Source organism: Neopsephotus bourkii, unplaced genomic scaffold (assembly GCF_033783945.1).
Source record: "Neopsephotus bourkii isolate Nb327-2 ecotype Australia unplaced genomic scaffold, CSIRO-AGI_Nbou_v1 NB_894, whole genome shotgun sequence".
Taxonomy (NCBI): domain Eukaryota; kingdom Metazoa; phylum Chordata; class Aves; order Psittaciformes; family Psittacidae; genus Neopsephotus; species Neopsephotus bourkii.
In genome coordinates this window covers 2,469,594-2,488,568 of record NW_026901388.1, presented here as the reverse complement: position 1 = coordinate 2,488,568, position 18,975 = coordinate 2,469,594, and the positions used below count along the sequence as shown (strand labels likewise).

At 42.9% G+C, this 18,975-nt stretch overlaps 1 protein-coding gene and 1 long non-coding RNA gene across 3 annotated transcripts in view; one reads left to right on the top strand and one right to left on the bottom strand.

Moving 5' to 3' along the window:
• The window catches only part of LDLRAD4 (low density lipoprotein receptor class A domain containing 4), a 180,161-nt gene that overhangs the window by 129,139 nt on the left and 32,047 nt on the right, over positions 1-18,975 (top strand). The window lies entirely within an intron of this gene.
• Positions 8,038-17,246, bottom strand: LOC133214512 (uncharacterized). Its single transcript, XR_009726139.1, has 3 exons — positions 17,089-17,246; positions 11,248-11,369; positions 8,038-11,110 (listed from the first exon to the last, which is right to left on the bottom strand). It is a non-coding gene; the product is annotated as an uncharacterized LOC133214512 (long non-coding RNA).

The following is an 18,975-nucleotide window of genomic DNA, read 5'->3' as shown; positions in this document are numbered from 1 at the left end:
GTTAATACTAAATTTTATGCTAGCAGACACTTAACTTTAGCAAGCATTTAGTAAAATGTATCATGTGTTTCCGTATCTGGTCCTTTGACAAGGTATTATCTAAATGAGCTCCACAGAATTGTTTCACTTCCAATTCCTATTTCTTTTCTTTTTTTTACTTGTCTGTAGTGTTCCCAGCAGTGCAGTAGCCGGGATTTGATTTCTGTCAGAAATCATACTGCTTCAGTCTCGTCTCTGTAAGGCTCCGCAGGGAGGTTAGAGGGTGGTTATACTTGGCTGGTCTGGACCCAGTCCAGCATTCAATGAGAATGCAAAACCCCTTGAAAGCAGATACCTTCTCTGCAGTGATACTGCCTTTATGCTGTGTGTACTTCAGGAAGCTTATGATAAGTTTATATTTGCATTGAAATACTGTTATTTTTTTAAAGGTACCCAATCTTTTGCTCTTCTTAAAACTTGGTGAAGGAGCACATGTAACATGAATCGGGGCCTTGGCACAGCAGCTTAGATTATTGTTGCTGCTTTGACAGAACAGAAGTTTGATTGTCAAGGTTTCTGCTGTAGTTCACATTAATTTTCGCAATGAGGGGATTCCACACCTTCCTTGTTTTCTAAAGCATGGTGTGGCAGTGTGAGCTTAAGCAAGATGGGCTGTCCCAGAAATCCTCACTGTCCAGCTACAGAGGCTTTGGCCAGAAGACCCCGTTTAAACAGGCAAAGCAGCTTTTGGAGTGCATGCAGTGCTGAATTGAAGGAGCGAGGCTGTCAAGCCCAAAGCTGGTTTTGTGGCCCAAGCTGCCTACCACCCCCCCTCTCGCAGGAGGGCTGCTGAGCTGTGCCTGGCACATAGGGCCCGCTGCTTATGGAGGGAGTATGGCCTGTGGGGCAAAACGCACTGACTGAAGGGATGGCAGGGCTGTTCTGTGGCATGGGTGGGAAGCCAGATCCCTGCTCTGCATCTTGGAATACATAGAATCATAAAATGGTTAGGGCTGGAAAGGATCTTAAGCTCATCTAGTTCCAACTCCCCTGCCATGGGCAGGAACACCTCACCCTAGACCAGGTTGCTCAAAGACCCATCTGTCCTGCCCTCTTGCTCCTCAGAAGCTGCACCCGCTGCCTGCAGAGCTGGGCTGGTACCAAAGGCCGGGAAGGGCAGTGCTGGAGAGGCACGTGGGTAGCTCCCTAATTCAAAATGTTCCTGTGCTCACTGAAACGCATTTTTACCCTTCTGTAGCAAAGCAAACTGACCTTAGAGCGGCTGTAAATCAGCTACTCTCTTCCCCCTCCCTTCCCCCCCCCCCCCGAGTCAAGTTTTATCTTGCTCAGGCCGTTCAAAAATAACCGTTCGCTGTAGCACTGCCAACGGATTTATGTCCGCGCGTTTGCAGGGCCCAGCTATTTCCGTGCGCGGCGGCCAGCGCGGCTCGCTGACATCATGAGGTGGCTATAAAAACCCGGGGCATCGCACCTCCCCGCGCACAAGCCCCTCTGTTGATCGCGCTGTTTGCACTCCCTTAACAACCGTCGCCACGTCGCGCCTTCGCGTCCTGCCGGGCTCCCCCCGCCCCGGCTCCCCGAGGCCGGCTGTCATGTTTCCAGAAAAAGCCATCCCCGGCGGGGGCCGGGCCGGGCCGGGCCGCGGGGCGCTCCCACCGCGGCGGCCCTTCGCCGGCAGGTGTCCCCGGTGCCGGGAGCGGCCTCCGCGCCCGCCGCGGGCGGCTGTAAGGCCCGGCCCCCTCAGGGCTCCTTCCTTCCTTCCTTTCCTCGCTGCCGCCAACCGGTCTCACAGAGGGGGAAATAAAGTTGTTCTCTGGGTTCACAGGGGTGCTGAACTGTAACTTGGGTAATAAATAAACATAAGTCAAATTCCCCTAATGGCTTAATAAAGAAATTAATTAATAATATTATTAAAACTTAGGTATTTTACCTATAGAAGCCATGTCAGCCCCATCCCTGACGGTGCTCAGGCCGGGTTGGATGAGGCTCTGAGCAGCCTGGTCTAGTGGAAGATGTCCCTGCCGTGGCAGGGAGGTTGGAACTGTATGAGCTTTAAGGTCCCTTCCAACCCAAACCATTCTAATTCTAGTCATTACTGAACGTGTAGATTAGTTTCTTCCCCTACACCCTCCATTTCAAAGCCTTCCAAACAGCTCTTCAAAGCCCTTCAAAGCTGCCTAAACCTACATGCTTTCCCTCTGCAACCGTAACTTGAGAGGAAAAAAGCAGAGGAATTCCTCAGCAGTTGAGCCTGCAGCCAGGGCCCCATTTCACCAGCCATTTTCCGTGAGCATGACTCCAATATCCTGTAATCCAAACAGGGAGGCTGCAGAGGAGTGAACAGACATCACCTGTGCAGAATGCTGGTCGTATCTCTCCTAGCTTGCCAGATTTTCTTCCCTACTCCTTGTCTGCAAGTGTTTCATTTCACCATTTTAGCTCCCACTCAGGCCTCTTCCTGCTCATGGTCACCCCTGGCACCTTCTCATCCTTCCCAGGAGCAGCTGTTCTCAAGGACCTGCCTTCCACCTTCTCTTGGTGGGGCTCTGGGTGCTCCTCCCCAGAAAACAACCACCTCTGCAGTGGGACAAATACATGCTGGTGCTGAGGTGGTGGGTCCTTTATCACTGTATCATGGCTATTTTCTTGATAAACCCTTCACAACCACAGAGCAGACCTTTCATCTCATCAAGACGTACCTCTGTTACGAAAATAGGCTGCATTATAAAATATTAGTACTAACATATTAAAATTAGGTAGATTTTAAGGATTTTTTTTTTCTTTTAATGTTTTTGTGTAGTCAGAGTACCACACATTTTAACTTTGCGAGCTCTCCTTTCCCTAATCTTCGTTTGGTTTTGGAGGACTTTGGCTTTCGTAACTGTTCGGAAGATGTCATCTTGGTGAATGTCAGTTCAGCTCTCAAGCCATCTATGGCCTAATTTTCAGAGATGATGAGGATCTGCTGTTTCCCAAGTAGTCCACCGGAAACAGTGATAAACATCTTTGGAAAGCAGCCTCGTACTGTAGAAAAATTATTATTAAAGAAATAGTGTACATGTGTGAACACTAATATATTACAGGGTATAGGGTACTGTCTCTTGAGTGTGCCTTGAGCTATCCGAGACGCTCAAAAGGTTACACACACCACAGAAATTGGTGGCATCCCTGCTAGAATTTCACTGGCACTTACTGTGAAGGAGCACTTGTTTTGGGTTCCAGGAGAGCTTTAGGTTTTGGAGTTTAACTTTTGTTATTAAAAACTAGAACAGTATTTTAAGCCTCTTTTTTTCAACAGGAGGGAGAGGGTTTCAACAACTCTCTTGATTGAAGTATTGGTGTAATCCACAAGAGAGGTTACCAAGGTTAGATTTTGGAACAAGACAGAGCTGTAGATATGTCATTGCATAACCAGGAAATACAAAGTCCTGAGCTCTTACAAGGTTCAACATTTCTAGATGCTTCTGAAAATGCGGCCCACTGTATGAAATTACATTCCTGGGCTTTGCCCCTTGCTTTCAGCTGGTGCTCAGGACAGTGGGTTCAATGCGCTGTGCCTGTTTCTCTGCTTACCCTTTGCCTTTTACATCCACCAAAACTTTGCTAGGTTACAGTCGTGCGATGTGCGTGGGCTGCGTGTGGCACTGAAGGGACTCATAGGTGCCATGCTGCTATGCACAGCGGCACAGGTTGTGGGGGTTTCCTTTGATGCCACTGAATTGGAAAAACTTCTTCAGCTCTGCGTGTGGCTGCATGGGTTCTGTATATGTAGAGTTATTGTAATGATCGCTTTATCTCACAGCTGAAGGACTGCGTCAGAAAACTGGTAGAGGCCTGGGTTGTTGGGGATACTGGCACCAGACATCTTCTGTCAGTTTGCAGTTCTTCAGTCTGAAAACTTGGCCAGTTTCTGTTCTGCTCAATCAGATTTACATCCAAGTTATTTTTGCTGTTACTCAGAAGTAATTTTCAGGGGAGAACTCACACTATCATTTCCATCCCCCTTCTCATTTCTGAGGATGCTGGTTTGTTAGTGGTCCAAGAGGGTAGACAGTGCCTCTAATATTGAGATGGTGGGTACTTGTCAGAACCTGAATACATTTATGCTGAGGGACCATATACCATAGAGAAACTAAGACTGTAAAGCCAGCTCACGTGAAGAATCGTTTTTAGGACATAAGAATAAGACATTCTTGTACAGAATTTTTCTACAGTTGTCTATAAAGTGCTTTTACAGGGAAATGCTATAAGGGTGGTGAGGCACTGGAATGGGTTGCCCAAGGAAGTTGTGAGTGCTCCATCCCTGGCAGTGTTCAAGGTCAGGCTGGACAAAGACTTGGGTGACATGGTTTAGTGTGAGGTGTCCCTGTCCATGGCAGTGGGGCTGGAACTAGATGATCTTAAGGTCCTTTCCAACCCTAAGTATTCCGTGATTCTATGATTCTGTAACCATCATGGCCTGTCTCATGGCCAGTAGAAAATGGAGGTATGAAGGTTGGACGGATTTGTGACAGAAATGTAGAGAGGACTCAAAAGAGACTGGATTGCTTCCGAGCCTCTGTAGATTTTCTGTCCATTGCCATACTGCTTGGATCCCGTTGTTTCCCACCTAATGTTTTTGTCCTTGGTAATCTTTGAGTTCAAACTGGTGATGGCTCGTCATGTCCTAGTGTCACTAGCATGTGGGAAGGGATGAATGGATGAAGAAATGTTATCTTGAGCCTTTCTTAAATGACTGTATTCATTCTTAATTGCTCTTGCTTTAACTTGCCCTGGTGGTTCTTTTGTGTGATGAAAAGAGTGTGTATATTGAATTTCATGCTGTTTGCTGTAGTGAAACACATTAGCACATGTTGAGGGGTAAATGTAAGTATGCTGTGGTATTCTGCCTCCTGAAACTAACATTATTACCTAGTTGCCATTATGCGCTGTTCCTTCCAATTTCTTTACTTTGAATTACAGGGAACTCATAATGTCGTTGTCATCTAGCCTGCATGGCAACCAAAAATCCCAGCTTGCCCAATAATCTGGTAGTACTTGTAATGGTCTTCAGTACCAGGGTGAAAAAGATTGAAGCACAGAACTTGGGGATGCTTTCTTTTTGTGCAGTACATATAATTTAGATTAGTTCAAAGATTCTGAAAACCCTTCCTTCTTAATTTTGTTAATATTCTTGCTTTCTGTGTAATCTCATCTTGTGTCCTTCTGAAGCACAATACTGACTAATCTTTCCATTTGCTTAGCCTGTTTACTAAACCCTGAGCTTCCCAGACCACCATGGATAACACATGAAGGTGACTCAAGTACAGTTTAAGAATATAGAACAACCTGGCATAAAGGGCTCAAGTATAGCAAGTAGGAGTTATTTACAGCAATTTAAACTAATCTGTCTGACTGTGTATGGAAGCTGACAGAGAGCCCTCGCATGAGGGGGTAGTGATATTCAGCATGGGAGCAGAGAGTGAGCTTTGCGAGAAGAGATCTAATACGCCCTTCCTTTTGAAGCAGATGTCACTAAAATACAGAATGCCAACCATGTGAAATTCTCTGAGAGCTTTCACATAGTTTTACACATCATAAAGAGGCAAGGGCTTGCACTTTTTTGTAGACAATATTAGTATTTTTTTAATAGCTTTAGATTGCCACTCAAAGTCATGGTGTTCCAATAATTATGTTAGTGTACAGACTGAACTTGAGGACCTGTATTTCAATTTACTTACAGGTATCTCAAAATTTACTTTTGGGGGTGAGAATGATCTTCCCATATCTAGAAATAAATTACTTCTGGAAGGGGAGATATACATCCATTTGACTGTTTTAATCCACTGAGCTTAAATAGTATTTTTTTCCCTGCAGAATACATTTTGCCAACAATTTTTTTTATCTCAGGTTACTCAGAAACCCTGAACAAGTGGGGTCATGAAGCTTTGGCATTTGTAAAAGGTATGGTTATGAAATAATAAAAACGGGGGGGGGGGGGGGTGTTAAAGAAATTTGCTCCCAATTACTGTTCATTTTCCTAGTTCCAGAAAACTACTTCTTCATCCCCCATTGCTGCTTTTGTACATACATTTTATAATGCAGGGTGAAGGCATTAGCAGTGTTTCTGTGCTTTTGCATTTTTTGTTAGTGTTTTAATTATCATCGATTTCTCTAATCAGACCGTGCCATTAACATTCCTCCTATTCCGTGCTTAATGGGAATCAGATTTGAGGTTTCACGTGCAACAACCGCATTGTTCTTTGTTCCTGGTTGTGTGTCTGTCAACACATGCACACACACACACACACACACACGTAAGTCCTGTTTTAGTTTGTATTTAACAGTGTTAAATTTTTCTCTGAAAATATGTTAAGAAGGTGAGAGAAAGTCTGTGACAAAATGATGAGGGTACAGCCCACACAGCTGAATGTCTCGATACGGAGGGCTTTCTCTGAGCTCACACAGTGTCCATTGCAAGTGCTACCAGCGCTCATACAAATGTTGCATTTCTTTGAACGAGAGTACTGCAGTACTGAAAAGTGAGCATGTTTTCAGTTTTATTTAATTATCATTAGTTGTCTTCTTTCTTTGAATGTCTTGCCTTCGGTAGCTCGACAGTGCCTTTTCTGTCCTCTCAGAATTTTCTGTGCTGTGAGCTTTGCCCTTACAAATGATTTGAACTTGTGGAAGTGGCAGGGGCAACTTTCGGAAACATGTAGCTGCCAAGTTTCCTGTGATGTGATCTTAAAATAGACCAGACTGGGAAAGAGGGGAGGACTGTCACTAAGTGCTGCTCCGCATGTCAGGACTGTTTTTACTTGATCTGTATCGGCTGGTGAACTCCTTTGCAAGCAGAAGAAAGAACCTCACCCCCACCCATTTCCTCTTTTCAGGCTATTTTGGGCTCACTGTGAAGTTCTCAGTGTACTTTCTCAGCCAGAGCAGCATTGTGAGCTCCTTCTGGTAAATCACATTTTCGGGTTGGGGGGTGGGGAGGACTGTAAGGGGAAGACAGGAGTTTGTCTTTAAACAGGTTGGGGTTTTTCCCCCTTTGTGTGTGTGCATGAGTGTGTGCAAGAAAATACTGTATCACTAAATGTCATGGAATTTTCCAGTATAATTTTTTTGACCAAGCTTCCCTAGATAGCTTTCTCTCAAGCTAGCAGGTGGTATTGACATTTTCTCTTCTCTGTTTTAAGGAGTTATTAAATTTAACGAAGAGATAGTCCCAGGAAGAGGCATCAGGATCTTAAGGAATTTATGGAATATTCAAGCTGAGGATTCTTATTAGTGCATGGTTGAAAAATGCCACTGCCTAAACATACATCACTGATCTATTTCTGTAGCGAGGCGATAGCCTAATTCTTTTTTTTTTTCCTCTGAAGTTTCCACCAGAATAGCTCAGTTGTTTTCAGTGAGATTTTCTTTGACTCCAGCCACTGTGGGAGAAATCAGAATTGGAGTCCAATTTTCCGTTTGGAGGTGAAGAGTTCTCCTCTCATTAGTTATGTTCGTATTCCCAGGGAAAAAGAAGCATCTAGATCAGAAAAAAAAAAAAAACCTAAAGAAGATGTGGAAATGTGGGAGAACACATTCTCATATTTCTCTGCATAGAAAACTCAGGATGATATGAAACATACACATGTAAAAGGGAAAAAGACAACGGGGGCAGGGATTGAAGGGTTTTATCTCATGTTTGGTTGGGGCTTTTTTGCTGTTTTTTGCAGAACTGCAGAGTCCTGCAGTTCCTCAAGTCCTCAAGACTGTTAACTACTTGAGCCTACCAAAGGCTGAGCAGTTTAGAGGAGGAAGGATTTGCAACCTGCGGGATTTCTCAGTGATGTTGTAAATACTAGCTTAATCCTAGGGAGAGCTTGGATGGAAGGTTACACTTGGTTAAACGTAAGCATTTTCCAGAGTAATCTTAAAAAAAATCCTTTGTGGGAATGGAAAAAATGACTGATTTGATTTATTTTTTTTTTCCTAAACTCATTAAACTTAAAATTCAAGAACAAACCAGGAAAAGATTATTTGGCTCTTCCTGCATCATAATAAATTAACATAACAAAACAAAAGACAGACATTCAGTATCTGAAAATTCTTTGAAGTTTGCCTTTGGCAGTAATGCTCCTTGTGCAGTCACGGTGAGGTCAGTTGACAGATCCTGACTTCTCAGCATGGATGGTATGTTATTTTTTTGCACTGTAAATGCATCAGTCTTCTGGGTGTGTGAATACCCCAAACAGGTACCCTTTTTTCCCATTTTAAAAGGGAATAGATATTTTCCCGAAGAATCAATCACCTTTTTTTTGCCCCCAGATCATAGTTTCACCCCTGAGTAGTCTTGATGCCTCTAATTTTCTATGCTTAAATTAGACCTGAAGTCCCTTGGGGAGAATTGAGAAGGAAATAGTAATTTTAAGTTTCTACATGACTTACTCTTGGGTTTGTTTGGTCTGTATTAAAAGCATAAATAAAAGTCCATGCATTACTGCTAACACATGAGAACGTGTTGCAGGTATATACACTTGAAGTCAGTCCTGATAGCACTGTGTTCCCCTGGTATTTTTATCTTGTCCCATCATTTTTCCCAAGCTGAGGCACACTGTCAGCAGCATCATCTTATTTCCATGGCAATGCAGTTTCTTAAGCTCTCTTGCTGGTTCTCCCATCACCTGATAGGCTGACACAGTGCATATTGCTATTAGTTTTTACAGAAATACGTCCTTGAGTCTCACTCATGTGTGCACCAAAATCAAAGTACGTTTTCTTCAGTCATTGCTACCCTTCTCAAAAGGGTCCAGGATACCCACTTGCTGTTTTTTTCCCTAAAACTCTTAGAACTTCAGCAGGGATCCAGAAGGCTGGGAGGGATGAGCAGAACAGGCCACGCTAGGTTTCCAAGCCTTACTTCCCCAACATAACGTTGCCCTATTTGGCTGGCAGGACTAGACCTGGAGTCAGATGTATTTAAGTTGTCTCAAAGCTTGCTGCACTGTTATTGTTGGGGTGGGGTGGGGTGTTGTTAGTTTAATTCCTTGCTGCTGAAAATGTCTTCCACAACCTCCTGCAGTTCACTTACAGCATCAGAAACAAATGTCATTTTCATTTTGGTATGGTGATATAATTCTTTAAAGGACAATCCAGAGACCTTCATGGGTGTGTTTTGGTGGGCCGAGGCTCAAATTCTGTAAAAAATAACGTGAAATAGCTTCTTCAGAGTATTTCTCTATGGGCAGCTTGTTATGTGATGGTGGGTCATGGAGAAGGATGGCTGTCGGGGCTGGATATGCATGGGGAAATGCATAGGGTTTCTTTCTGGGGGTGGTGAGCCTGGCACTGACAGCCCAGCCCACCTCCTGGTACTTCATGGGGAAAGTTATTGTAAGCAGCTGAAGTGTAGAGGGACATAAATTCTGGAGTGCATCAATGTCTCCGTTGGTGCCAGTCTGTGAGCAGGAACTTTCCTCAGCCAGGCATGGTTCCAGGTGGCTGGGGACGAGACAGGGCTGTGTATTTACAGCCCCGGCAGCCTGTTGCTACCACTGTGCAATAGCTCTCGTTTGTAGTAGCTGGGTCGTGACATTGGCATAAGATACTCTGCGCAGCTGGGCCACACCAGTGCCAGACAGGAGTCCCGTGGTACGAGCTGACCCAGCTGCACTGAAAGTCTCATTCTTTCCTCTGTCATTTTTTCTTTAATCAACAATGCAAAGTGAGGGTTACAGCTAATATGCTCTTGCACCAATGTGCATGAAATATGCAGACACTGAGCAAACACTGTTCTTTCTTTTCTTTTCTTTAAGCATTGTAAGGGTTTCTTCCTAATGTCTGCAGTTGTCCAATCTGCGTATTTTGTCTTGTAAAGGCAGAAAGTAGAGAGGGAAGAGTAAAGTGTATTTGTATGTGTAGATACATATATACATATAAATAAAATAAATCCCTGTTTTCTATTTCAGTTCTGCTTAGAGAATAGCAGTTTTGAGTACTGAAATAATGCAAGCTGAACATTTTTCTAATGAGCAGCATTTTATTTGAGTTGAAAATACTGAAATAGTGAACATTACACAGGTCAGCAACTAAAGCCCCATTACATACTTATTTGTAAATTATCCAATTGCAAAGGGGCCACAGTCAGCTTTTGTTTCTCAGTCTAGAGTATCTCACAGGTATATTTTTACAATTTCTACACCAGCTTCATAAGCATAAAATGAGATCCAAGTGTCTCAGTTGCCTTGAGGGTTTTCTAGATTGCGAATGGACTTTGTTTCTCAAGTTTGTCTCTAATCCAATAAAGAGGTTTAAAGCATCACTATAAAAGAATGGGTATAAAAATATAATTAATGAATATTGGATAATGCTGACAAACAAGTGAAGAAACATTTTTTTTTTTTAATCTTCAGTGATGGCAGCCTGAATCAGGATTTAGCTTAGAGCAAAATTCTAAAGCACTCAAAAATAATTTGACAGGACACAAAAAAAAGGAGAACTGCTTAAAATAGTGATGTTAAGAAAAATCAACAAATGACATCAAACCAAGAAAAACTTCCAGTTCTTTTTATTTGTTTATTGGCTTTTTATTTCCTCTTGGGAAACTCTGAAGCCAGATTTTCAGGCTATCCTCTGCAATTATGGGAACCCGGAAAGATTAGTTTTTAACTGAAAGCCAAGTTTCTCAAGAAGAAACATGACTCCAGGAACTGGGACTTCAAGAAAAAGAGCAAATGCCGCAGTATTTGAGATGGTTTTGTTGATTTTTGACTTTCCCACAGGCCAGAAAAGCCGTGGTCCTTGACACACAAAGACGATGGGTGCATGACTCCCACTAAGATCCGATTGCAAATGGCCCGATATTGGCAATTGTAGGTGCAAAAGGCTGCGTGTTATCAGTCCGCAGCCAAGTGGTGACAAAGAGCTTTGAGGGGCAGCATGTAATAAGGGCAGCACTGTGTGCCAGGCTCCATTGTTCCATTCTGTCCCTGTGTTTTAAGTAGTAGAGCATGCAGTGATGTGAGAAACAATGGGTGGAGCCGAGCACTTGCGTGAGTAACATCTGCAGGACTGGGCCTGATCCTCTTCCCACTGAAATCAACAGGCATCTTGCCAGTCCCGGCCCGGGGACCAGGATCTGTGCCAGCAAAGAAGAAGGAAAATGATTAGGCTCTTACTATGGCCTGCTCAAGGAGAAAGTATTAAAAAAGGAAAAGGGGGGTGGGGGGGAGTGTCACCACCCCCGAAGCACAGATAAGTGAGAAGAAACTGTACCTTTAAAATAGATGCTTTTGCTAATAATACCCACATGGACATGTTTTGTAAGCAGTGTCTTCAGGTCTGACAGTCTTCCTTCAGATGTGCAGGAACCCTGGCACCTGGTTGGAGGAGTCAGTCTCTGGGTTTGAAGGTGTGGGACATGAAGAACTGAATGAAGAAGACATAGATGGCCACAGGCATCTCTGTGGTGGGGTTGCCAGGAGGGCAGGGAACTTGTTTTTTTTCAGCTTGGGAATGTTTAATTTCAGCTTCAAAATACTTGGAAACACCATCCTCATGTTCTGGATGAGAATGGTATTTCTCCTAAGCTTGTCCTTTCTTTCCTTCTTTTTATTATAGTTAATCTTCCTTCTAGAAACCTCTTTCTCTACCCCAGTGAAGTTTTTGGATGTGTTTTTTCATTTCTGAAGAGGTTTTTTTGGGTTATATGTTTAAGTAAGGTAAATTAGAGTAGAAATAGGTCAACTGATTAGTAACTGCTGGTTTGCCTTTAAAAGCAAATTACATTAAAAATGATTCTTCATATTTCTCAGTGTGTGTGCCAGCTATGTGTAATTTTAGCTTGTGGTAGCAGCAATGGGTCATTAGGGCAAGGGAAAACAAACCCTCTGGAATCAGAAGTGAGAGCAGCGTAAGGAAAATAACGAAAGCACATGTAATTATTTCCTAAAAAAATAACGTGGTGCTCCAGTGAGGTTTCAGGAATCCTGCGTGTAGGCCAGTTGCAGCTTTGAACCTAGTTTGGAACATTGCTTTCCTTGGTTGCGCAAGCATAACACATTGACTGATTTGAGAACTTTCCTGTTCAAATCAAGTTTCCCTATTTCACTGTTTTGTCACTGTCAGCTTGTGGGCCATAAGCAGAGCTGTTACAGTGCTGGCACATATGAAGACATGCTTTTATATTACCTGGAGAGCTTCTAAGGTATCAAATTAGCTTGTAGTAATAATATTCACACTGTGTTAAAGCAAACTCAAGTGTAAAATGTAGGTACTTGGCATTCCTCAGACTATAAACCTGTATGTTTTACTGCTAAATTTTGTTTCCCTCCTCCAGCACTGTTCATTTTGGGTAATCCTAAATGTCACAACGTGCTTTTCCAAAATCGACCACAATGATTGCGTTGAACCTTTTGAAAGACAAGTCTCATTCATAAGGGAAAGATTACCAGTGGCTTGTTTGCTGTACCTCTAAAAATTGCTTGACTTGGACTTCTGAACTGGTTGGGGAGCTCCTTTAAACTTGTCATACTCTGAAGTTCTCTTAGTTAATGACTGCAGCTTAGTCTGCACTAGAAAATGGTACGTCAGCGAGGGTTGTGCGTAAATCACTCTCCTAACACATTCAGCTGTGCCAGCAGAAGCTGGGGGTAGATGAAATTGTTTATTAAATATATATATATTATTTTGCTGTTGTAGCTTGTTCCTTCCAAGAGACAGGTTTAAACTATACTGTCTGAGGGGTTCTTCGCTCATATAGGCTGTGTATGGGTAAGAAACAGTTATCTGCGTAACTTTATTGACTCCATTAAGTCCCCTCATGCTAGGGGAAACGTTTCCTGTTGCCAAGATGGCCTGTTTTCAGAAACCCTTGTCAGCCTTACTTAGACCCAAGGAATACCAATTTAATGCCTTTTTGAGAAGTGAATTCATTTAACTTAGTGGAGTTCCCTCCTTGCCATGAGGAGTTAAAGGGCATTTCTTACAGTCAATCTGATCAGCAGAATATAAGCTGCAACCTGATCTGGATTCAGTGCTGACCTGGCTTTTGGCACAATGTTAGATGAGGCACCTCCCAGGGCCCCTCCAGCCTGAAGGATTTGGTGGCCTTGGAGAGGACTGTGCCAGTTTATCAGCAATGGTGCAGCCTGTGCTGTATGCATAAGAATGACTTATGTAGCCTTCATAGGTGCTGGCAAGGAGGACCAAGAAAATTGTCTGAATGGACAAAACAAAAAGGTCATTTTTGTCATAGATGCTTTCTGAGTGCCCAGATCTCTCCTCTGCTTCATCTGGTGATCACTACAGTTCCTCTGCACTTTGCCATCCCTGTCAGGTTTCAAAGGTGCAGGGCTGGCAGTAATATCACTGTTAAACTCCAAGTGTTGTTACAGTTCCTGTTGTTTTTCTGGTCTTGTATCTTTGACATGCAGTGGTGAATGCCATGTAGAACAGCTGTGGTCCATCCACCATCCCTCTCTTGCACTCAATAACCTCAATAAGCTAACAGTGTGAAGGAAAATGGCACAGAAATTCCCAATTCTTCTTTCAGCATTAATAAGATTATTTTATTTTTTTTAGAATCTTCTTCCTTCTCTGTAGCACAGAGGTAATCATCCAGATGGATTTGCTGAGCATGGTCATGGGAGGTTACAGAGGAGATCTCTCATCTCCTGCTTGTCACTGTGCTGACACCACTTGTGTTCCCAATAGCGTGATGCCTCTCTGATTTCCTGTCTCTACATGCCAGATCGTGGGAGCTAGACAGCCAGCAGTGCTGTAGTGGGGTCGGAGCCAAAGCAGAAAAGCAAAAGACGTGAGCAAAATTCTTTCCTTGGGTGAAACTGCAGTACAGGTCTTAGGTTATCGACTTGGAATGACTGACCAAAGTCTTTCTAGCAATTTGAAGGTGGGGCCTGTAACTGGAAGCCCTCCCGTCTCCTCTTTTTCACACTATCCTATTCCAACAGGATTGCCGTTGGAGCTTGGTTTAAGTTTTATGGAGTCTGCAGGGCCGTGAATAAAATCCTAGAACCACTGTGATGCTGTCCCAGTGCTGCACCATGCACTCAAGATTTCCTGTTTTGTTTGCCAGCTCCTGCTTAGACTAAAACCATTGTAAAGACCCAGCATGTTCCATGTCACGTTCAGATCCTATAGGAAAATGTTCTGCAAAGCAGTGTGAATGGTAGCAGAATGATGGCTTATTTTCGGACTTCAAAGACACTCAGCAGTAATTTGGAGACTATTGATAGCACTGAACTAGCAGGACCCATGTAAGGTTCTCTGTAAAGTTGCAGTTATGTTTAGCTGGACCCTTGTCTAAGCTGGCAGAACAAAGTGTGGTGTAGGTGCTGCTCAAAGTGCCTCACAGTGGCAGAACTTCATTTTTTGTTAATGGAATTGATCTGTTTTGTAGTACAGTGCAACTTGAGAGATAGAGCTATTTGTGCTACTCGCTGCTTTTGAAACTCCTTTTACCATCACCCATCAGATCACCAGCCACTACAAGGAGCTGCTTCTAGCCAGCATTGCACAGGCAGACTGCCCTATTTCCAGCTCTCATCTTGGAGGCTTTTTCCAGATCCTGCCTATTCCCTGCAGGTTGAGATAGCAGGCTATAGGGCTTTTGGTTCATTTGGTTTTGAGTAGTCTGGTTGGTTTTATTTTACTTTGAGATGTCACTTGAAAAGAGATATGACCTAATTTAACAATAATCCATGATCTGGAGGCAAATGTATGTTTGATGATGCCCTGGTGTTTATAGACTGATTAGGTTTTTATTTTTGACAGGTCTTTCATGTGATAGAATCTGTGCTTTGGGGCTGCACTCTTTGGGAAACCGAGAATGAAGAAGCTCTGGAGGGTTTAACATAAATCAGTCTTTTTCCTTCTGCCTCCCTTGGTGAATTGCTCCCGTGGTGGTTGCATAAGGCAACCCAGCTGAGCAAAGCCTCATAAAAGAGAAGAATCTTGCTGCTTGCTTTCTGTCAACTTGCCACACTCCTTCTGTACATGGTGCTCTACACCAGTTGCAGATTACCACAGTAAATAGCTTCCAAAAACTCAGCAGTCCTTTCTCCCATATGCCTTTGCTTGTCAGGATGGCTTTTCTGCTACTGCAGCACAGCTTCTCCACAGATACTGCTTGGTAGAAACCAGTTTATTATCAGTATCCTTTTTGGTACTTTGATAGCCCGTGCTGGTTTTATGTTTCTGCTCCTGCAAAAGGAGTGCACTGGATTTCTGCTAATGTGAGCAATCACAAGCTTAGAGTTGGGCAAGCACCCACTGAGGGCCAGACTCAGGACTTGGAAGTCTTTGGGAGGAATCTGGAAACCCTTCACTGGGACCACATGCAGAAATCCAAACCTGAGTTATTTTCCCAGGATACTGGATACAAGTAGCTCGTCAAAATAAGGAACTTATCACCAGTCTTCGCTTACCTTATATTTACCCTGTAGAACTGGAAATCAAGCCTGTACTTTAGCAGGTTTTAAATGAGCAGGTTTTAAGCAACTTGAATCAGGTGGGGTGTGAGGCGTGATCCATCTTCCAAGTAGAATTGACTTGCAGCTGCCCAGCTTTCCATTACAGCGGGTGTGGGTTTCCTGTGGTCCTGCACTGGAGGTCGGACACGGGATAGCATGACAGCTCTGGCTTGCAAAGAGCTGCTCTTTTGCTACGTTTCTACATTGTTTGCTCCATCTCAGTTAGTGAGGTGCCTGTTTTATAGTGGTGGGTACAGCATGAGCCTACCCTCTGGCATGCTCTAGCTACCTTCCTACATACTTGCTTTCATCCAAGTTGTACAGTATGAAGAAAGACTTGGCATTGTCTTCCTGACTTACCAAATCTTGTATTAGTCATGTCTTTGGGAGATGGTGGCGGTTCTTTAGCTCCCACGCAGAGCCTAGATATAGTCTTTTACTAGGCTCAATATGGATGTAAAAAAATATATATATTCCTAATTCTTCAGCTTCTTTAACTGCAAATGGAAACAATTCATACATGTTGCCGTTCTGTTTGTCTGATGAGAACGGTGGCCTATGCTATCAACAGTATTTTTTGCTTCCCTTCCCCCTTTTGCTGTTGCGGTACAGCAAATTGCATCATTTTTAATAAGATTAGAGCTATTTGCATTTTAAGGTGTTCGGGGTATTAGCTGGCAGTGTGTCAGTTTAGTCTGTCTGAGCTGGCTTTGGTCACCTCCCATAAAGGTTAGAGAGTTCAAAAATATTGTGCCTTGTTGAACTGAGAGTGTAGACATGTCTGGAGAGATCCTTAGTTTTCAGGGTTTGTCTAAGCTTTGTTTCAGTAGGGGTGTGAAAGCTACCAAAAATGACAAGCTAACACAAAGGTTTGAAAGTCATTCGAGTACTGTGTGGGTGAGAAATGCCTGTATCTGTACTTTTAGTCAAGGAACAGTAAAAGGCCACACATTAAAAAAAATATAAAGCACTGTCAAGCAAATAAAAGGCCCCTTTATGTGTGTGTGGAAATGGAGAAGGAGTTTGGGGTTGCTCCTGGTTTTACTGTAGAAACTTAGGTGTGCTGTTCAGCCCTCTGTGTGCCAGACTATAGTCCTCTGACTACATTCGTCGGGATCCGTGCAATCTTTCCTGGATGTGGGCCACACGACAGCCTTCCCTAAGGCTTCAGGAATGAAAGAAAAGAGCGGTAAACATGCAAAGTATTATTCCAACGGGAATGACAACTTTGCCACTTCTGGAGGCCTAGCTGACAGCAGTGGTCCCATGCTCCATGCAGCCACAGCCATCCCTCTGTCCTCCTCAGGTACTTTCCTGGTGTGCCACCTTTCTTTCTCTGAAGACACTCAGTTGCCTGCCCTGAAAAGGCCCGTTCCCTTTCCTCCTTCTATTCCAGTGGTCCTCTTTTGCTCTTTGAAGGAGAAAAGCATATTGTACAAGAACATGTTTTTCAGGGGAAGATCTCAAAACCAGAAGTGGTACTGCTACTGTAATAAAAACTCTCTCAAATTATGGAGAGTATAATGGGTCTTAACAGAATTTGGAGAGTTGCCTGAGCCTTGACAGATGCTGCTGTGTATTGTGTGCTATCTGGAGGAGTCCCTGTGTGCTGGGGTCATCTTACCTTGTGTAGGTACTTCGAAACAGCGGTTGAAGTAGGAATAAGTAGGATATGCCACGGAGACCACTTTTGCAGTTGCTGACAGATGGACAAAACACTAGAGTTACATACTCTTTCCCCCCCAAAAAAAAGCTTGCAATTGCTTAACTAGCAGATGAAGTAACCTGGGAAAAGGACCATGGAACAGTAGCATAAGCAAAATATCCCTGTTGAGGTATCCTAGAGAGGAATTAATGCAGAACAAGAGCTATTTGCTTCTGCAAGTTTCTTCAGGCAAATTATATTCTTGACCACTCTTCAGTTCTCATGATAGATGGAGTATTTTAAAGCTCTGATGCCTGGAACTCTATAAATAGGAATGTCAAGTTTCATTAAAAAATTACAGTAAAGCATGTTTCTAGCCTTCCTGACTGCAGCCTAAATCTTTAAGATACAGCTTTAGTAACCTCAAATGTCTCTAAACAACAGAAGATAATGGAAACATACTTTTTTAGTCTTTGGATTAACTTTTAAGTGGGCAATACTAGGATTATCAAACCTTGATGATCAGTAATGCTAAAGGCTTTTTGAAGGATTTAACTGCCTCAGCAGTTATGTTTAATCTGAAGTGTGGAGAAAGAGAGCAGCCAGTTTATTTCCCTAGTTATTGAGGCACCATTGGTGATATATTTGTGGGCTTGTATATTTTAATATAGGCTTTGATGTTTTCCCTTATGCATCTTTTTATTATATAAATAACGTCCTTGTTTCTTAGTGTTTGTTGTTAGTGTGTGCAAGTACATTCATCCTTTGTTTCACCCTTCCCTAGTGACCTGTTACATTTAGTTATAGGATATGCAGAAAGGAAATAATTAGTCTAACTTTGATCTGCCCTTGAAATTGCACTGTGCTTTTAAACCACTGTAGAAGAGGAACAGTAAGTTTGTTTCTGCTCTCCTCAGCAACAAAGCAGAGTGAATCTAAGCTTTGTAAATTATTGTCTCACAGTAGCCTAAAGAGCCACTTTTTAACAAATGAGTTGTAGGTGGAGACTTTTCTTTCCAATATGGAGATGCTGCAGATAGGGCAGTAGTATGCCAGGAGCTTCTGAACTGTGAAATCAGAAGAGACTGTTAGATCATTGCTCCTGAGCACCTCCGTAGGTGCCTGTTTTATGGCACCCACTTACTTTCATATAGTCCTTCACCCTAATTCAGCAGTTTTTTCCACTTTTTTACATTGAAGCTTAGTTTGTTGTTGATTTATTTCTGCATACCTCTGTGGTGTTCCTGTTTGGGTTTCTGCTTTTTTCATGCTGGCATTCCGCTTTGCACTGCAGGAGCAAATTATTGAAAGTTCCCTGCTCTGAGGACATCTGGAAAAAAAAAATCATAATCTGCCAGAAGTTATTTGAAATGGGCTGTGAAGTTTGTAAACTGTTGCGGGAAAACCAGGCATAGTTTTCTGATCCTGCTCTCTATAGTCTGGAAGGAAAGCAAGGTTGGGTGATAGAAGAAAAATGCAAGAGCTTGGAGATCTGTTTTTGTCCAGCTACTGATGGTGAAGGAGAGACTTGGGTAGCATGGCCACAGCATTTGAACTGTGTGTTGGTCTAGTTTGGTTGCTTTTTACTTCAGTTGAACATTTCAGATTGTCTTTTTGGTTTGTTTCAGTTGGTTTGTTTGGTTTTGTTTTGTTTTTTACTTTTTTTATTGTTTTCCAGTGTTTGTTGTTTTTTGAGGCACCAAAAATGTTAAACGATAGGTAATGGGAAGATAGGAAACACTTTATTTCTGTTAGTATCTGGACTTCTTTTCAGTTTCTTTTACTGCTTGGAAGAAGAGAGAGCAGAAAGCATTTGGAATACAGAAAATACAGTGGGTGCTAATTTCTCCCGCTACTCCCCTTATT